Source organism: Melozone crissalis, unplaced genomic scaffold, assembly GCF_028551555.1.
Source record: "Melozone crissalis strain CALT ecotype California unplaced genomic scaffold, PUWL_Pcris_2 ptg000006l_1, whole genome shotgun sequence".
Classification (NCBI taxonomy): Eukaryota; Metazoa; Chordata; class Aves; order Passeriformes; family Passerellidae; genus Melozone; species Melozone crissalis.
Genome location: NW_026535784.1, coordinates 39,978,856 through 39,984,484, shown reverse-complemented (window position 1 = coordinate 39,984,484; position 5,629 = coordinate 39,978,856).

Genomic DNA, 5,629 nt, shown 5'->3' with positions numbered 1-5,629 from the left:
AACAGAATGAATAAGAACTGAATGTGAATTTCAGTTTGTTTCTCTTTTTTTGAAACTTTCTTTCAGAACAACATCAATATTTACAAAGGCAGGGCAGCTCCCATGTTTCCATGTCACAACATACTGCCCTAGCTGCATTCCTGAGAAAAAGGAAATAGGAATGGTTTCTGAACAAAAATCAGAGCCTGTGATTTTCAACTTTCTGTCTCTCCCATGAAAGCACAGATTATGGTGAAAAGGATAATCTGGAATTGCTTTCTTAGGACTCCATCATGAGACAGCTGTAGCTAACCCACCAATACACTCCTGAACATAACAGTCCTCCTCAGCTCCCAGGCTGAGGACAGGATGCACGATAAAACAGATTTGTATCCAAAACCAAAACAAAAACCAGAAATTCCCCTCTTCCCAACCCCCCCCCCCCCCAAAAAAAATCCTCAAACAAACAAACAAAAATCCCCAAACTCTACTAAACAAAAGGTTTCAGAAAAAAAAAAAAAACCCAGAAACATCTGAACTGGATAGCACACTTCTTCCCCAGCACCAAAAAAGTGTACAACTTTACAGGCTGGAGTAGGAAGGTTATATATAGCACTGCAATTTAGTCCACATGACAATTAAAAAATACATGAAATGGTCTTCCTTATGCATGAGAAAAGATTATCAGAGTTTTCCCCCTTTCCTCTTTTAGCTTATTAAAAATGTAACTCCTTCAAGAGTAATAAATTAACTCGGAAAGGATTACTTAAGTGAGACACAGGTTGTGATTAAAGGAAGTTTGGAGTTCAGGAGAAGTCTGTGTTTGAAAAACGTCCTCAGTGTTTGGAGTATCGCATATGGCTTTTGACAACTAATTTGGGAGAAGAGTGGTAGGGAATGAACCTCAACAGGAAAAGCTCTTGTTTTTTGTCACTTTGTGACATTACTGAAACACCGTTTCCCCTCATTTGTATTTCCCCCCCCCCCGCCCCATAAGTTTGTGTTAAAATGTATCAAAACAGAGAAAGACTTTGAAAAAGGCAGCAGAACTGTCATAAAGGATGATGCTAGCTTGTTGGGAGGTTATGCTTTATTATGTAAATCCATGTTCGGGGGTATTTTAAAATGCATATCGTATGGTTAGAAGCAGCTAATTATCTAGATAAACTATACTGCTTCCAAATGAAGCGTACAAATCCATAACATAAATGCCAGGGGCATGACTTCTTACAGATCTGCAACCTACCTGATTGACCAAAACTGTCCCTCATCTGTACCAGTCAGTCTTGCTTCATGGAGCATTGGCCACGAGGCTGCTGGTTCCTGCCAAACCCTGCTGCTCAAATCCACCTTGTCTTGCTGCTCCTGAGAAGAGGTTCCTGCAGTGCTCTCCCTTGGGTAATGCTGTAGAGTTGAGTACCCCGAGCTTCAATTCAGCTTGGAGCAGAGGGAAATAAAACTTCAGTCTGCACATAAATCCTTCATTTACTTACATATAAAACCAATGAAACAGTGCAATTTTCCCTTCTTTTTCTGTAATTTACAAACGGTTAAAATTATTTTCTTGGCAGAAACATCCATTTCTTAACTGCTTGGTGCCCACGCTGGCAGCATCAGGCTGCAGCAATGGTTCTGTAAGTACCAGCGCTCACTCTGGAGATACAAGAGGGGCTGGATGAAGAACTTGTGATGCATAATTTATTCAGTGAATATAGGCCTTTTTTGTGCTTGCAAGAACTCCGGGGAAGGCAGGTGGGCTTGGCTGGGGTTTTTTTAATAGTTTGCTGAAATTCTTTAAGGAACTGTAGTGTGTTTGCATGCAGTACCTGTATGTCAGCAGCTTGTTAAGAAATGTGTTTTAATGTTGGCAGTTCAGGTGTGGGGTTCGTGTGGCCTGCCCAGACAGGTGCCCGGACAGGTGCCATGCACCTCTTGGGCTCTGGCACCTGCCAAGGGCAAATGTTGGCAAAGAACTTCTAGTCAGTGCCGAGACACTTGTGTAGCATCCACTGTTCAGCTGGCTCTATTTCGCCTGAATGTGCCTGAAATCTGCAGCACCTCACGCGTCTGAAATAAAATCATAGCGTCGGGGATTGGTAGTCATTAGAGATCTGCGAACTCGGGTGAAAAATGACACGCAGCGTGGCCGTGCGCTGACCGGGGCACCGGCCTGCCGCTCCAGGGGCCGGCCCGGGCGGGGGCACCGCCGCTCCCCTCCGCAAACTTCCCGGGGCACAAAGTTTGCCGGCAGTTCCGCGCCCGCCCGCGGGGAGGGTGACAGGGCGCAGCGCGGGGGGCGCGCCCTCCCGCCGCCCCCTCCCCTCCGCTCTGCGGCGCGGCGCGGCCCCGCCCCGCCGGCAGCCCCGCACCGGGCGGCCGCGGCCGCAGCGCCCCCGCCGCGGGAGGGGAGCGCAGGGGGCGGCGGCGGGGGCGGCCCCGCGCTGCGCCGCGGCCCGTGCGCGCCGCTCGGCGGCCGCCCCGCCAGCGCCCGGCGGCAGCGGAGGGTGTCCGCATCCCTGCGTCCTCCCGGCGCGCTCCCTCACCTCGGCGGCGATCGCCTCCCGCCCGCCCCCGCCCTCCCCTCCCCCGCACCGCCACACGCGCACGCACTCCCGGCGCTGTGTGCGAGGGCGGGCGCCGGGAGACGGGCGGCGAGCAGCGCGCCGGCAGAGACCACCGCGCACACGCACACACACACACACGCACACACACACTCCCGCCCGCCCTCCCTCTGTGCCTGCTCCTTCCTCGCCCCCCGCCGCCTCCCCTGCTCCCCCCTCCTCCTCCTTTCTCTGCAACGAGCTAGAAAGAGAGAGAGGGGGGAAAAAAGCCACTTACAGGTATTTGTTTAGTGGATCGGCGGCTTAATTTATCCCCCCCGCCCCCCCCCCCCCCACCTTCCCCACCGCCCCTCGCAGTTTGTTTACAAGTATCAAAGTTGTAATTGAGGAGCTGCCAAGGCACATCTGGATATTTTTCTTCTTCTTCTTCTTCTTTGTGTTAGGGACTGATGTGCAACTAATTAAAGGCAGACAGGCTGGTAGCGTCTGCACACTCAAGCCCCCCCAAATAAAGAGCCTGGTAAGTGACTGGTTTGCTTTCCCCCCTCATCTTTTTCCCCCTTATTCTTCGCGGGGTTTTTTTCTTTTGTTTTTTTTTTGGTTTTTTGTGTGTGTGTGTGTTTTCGGATTTTAGTTGTGGGGTTTTTTTAGAGGGATGGGTTGTTTTTTTTTTTTAATTTTGTGGGTTTGTCGGATGCCCTTTTTTTTTCTGTTGTTCTTGTTATCTGGGATCGTAAAAGTAGATTAATGTTAGACTTCGGCAATAAAAGGCGTCGCTGTATTAATTTATTAATTAATCTGCACCCGCCCCTCCTCCTGAATCTTAAATATGACCTTTGATCTCTGTCTTTGGCAGAGCAGACATGCAATATTGAACATGTACGGTCACATTTAGCTTAAGCAGGGACAGAGTCGCAAAGCCCGGCTAGCAATTTCTATTTATTTATTTCATTCGTGGAAAAGAGGGCGATAGTTAGAGGGGGAGGGAAATCAATAACTGCGTCTCGGGTACCCTTTTCATGCTCCGGAGATGCATCGATTAAACAATAATGACCCGGTTGGTGGGCACCATCATTTTCTCGCTGCTGGTGGCAATAAAGCCTGAGAGGGGATCGCGGGGAGAGAAAAGGTAGCCAGCGAGGGAAGGTTTTGTGGAGAGAAACCAGTTTAATGCTGGGGGAAATAGGGCAAGAAAATGCGTATGACTTCTGGCATAAAGGGCTGAACGCTAACATTTTATTCCTTACCAGATGCGTGGCTTTCGTACACATGGCTGGCAAAACTAGTTTTATTGAGTAGTTGTTATCGAGGACATGCAGCTAGGTTTTCCTTTCTGGAAACGGGAGAGGTTTGTTTTTTTTTTTTTTTTTTTGCTGTAAGCAAATCCTTCGCATCCCTCCACAAGACGACGCTTAGCCTAGAGCTTTCCGGGGCAGCCTTTGTATTGCCACTAGACCTCTGAAGGCAGCGAGAGTCCGGGTTTTTCCCTGACGTGGAAACACAGAGGTGGCTCCTGCGAGCTTGGGGTCGGGGTTTTTTTCTTTTTTCTTTTTTTTCTTTTTTTCTTTTTTTTTTTTTTTTTTCCGACGGAAGGACGGCCGCCAGTCCCCAGTGCAGCCGGGGGTGAGGCTCCTTCTGTAGATTTACGCTCCCTTCATCTGGATTTGTTTACATAAAGCCCGCTTTCAGTGCACGACGTTGGGAGAAGACGAAGTTTTTGCACTCGGTAGGTTGGGCTGCAAACGGTTCATTAATCTAATTATGATCGTAATTAACGTAATTGATAACCATTTTGAACTAAACATACCAGAGTCTGGAAACTAGACGTAGCCCCACGAGTGCCTCACGAGTGAGCGTTTCTGATAGCCCTGCATCAGAAAAGATGCTGGAAATATCTGAACTATTCAGGTAGAGCATCTGGAAAACAAAGAGGCAGTGTTCATAAACTGAGGGCTTTTTAAGTTATGCTTATGTTTTGCTTCACTTCGCTCAGGGTGCCATAATTTACCTTCTTCATTGCCATGAACTAAAATACCCCCCTTCACCTCCCTGGGGGAGAAAGGGGGCGGTAGGAAACAAAACGGACGCCGCGTCCTCAGCCCCCTCCTAAACTTTCCCAGGCTGGAGCAGAAAGCCATCTTTCCCCGATGAGGGCTAGTTCAGCAGGTACAGGACGTGCCCTCCCGAGCGCTCCCGGGCTGTCTCTCGGCGAAGCCCCCTGCCCCGCGGCGCCCACGGAGGGGCTGTCCCCGTCTCGGTGTGTGTGTGTGTGTGTGTCCCCAGCCCTCCCCGCGCAGCCCCCGGCGGCGGTGACGGGGAATCCTCCCCGAGAGGCTGGGATAAATACTCCGTCGTTAGTACAGCTGCAGGCGCCGGGATCACAAGCTGTGAAATTGCTTAAGTATTTTTTTTTTTAAACCTAGCCCCGTGCCCCCCGCGGCCTGCAGGCAGCCCCCCCGTAGCCGGAGGTGGCGGAGGGGGTCGGGGAAGCCGGTGCCGCCGCAACCAGCGCCGGCGGAGCCAGCTGTGCCGGCAGGCAGCTAATGACCGCCGGGCTCAGAAGGACACCGTGGCAGCTGGCGGCTCCCTCCCCCACCTCCCTCTTTTTTCCTTTTTTTCTAATTCCTTTTATTTATTTCTCCCCCCGCTCTTCCTCCCTCCCTTTTCATTTTTCCCGGTGCTGGTAGGTGGGCAGCTCCCTGCCCCTGTGTCGTGTCCCCCGCCCCCCAGCTTGTCCCGGGACCGGGTTTGCTCCACCCGGGCGGGCGCTGCGAGCGCTGTGCCCGCGGCTACGGCGAGACGTGTGTCCCCCACCCGGGTGTGCTCCCCCCTCCCGGGGTGGCCGTGGGCGGCCGTCAGCGCCCCCCGCGCGCGCACCCCCTCGGAAATGACTTTTTGTGTTTCAGCTGCGGCAGCTCCCGTGAGGATGTCGGAGGAGCGGCTGCCCGGCCGAGCACCGACCGCGGGGATGCGTCCGGAGGAGGAGGAGGATTAAGCGACCCCCCCCCCGCCCCGTCCCTCTCCCCCCGGCCCCCAGTTCCCCCCGTCCCGTCCCTTCCCGCCGCCCCCCCCCCCCCGCCCCGGCCACC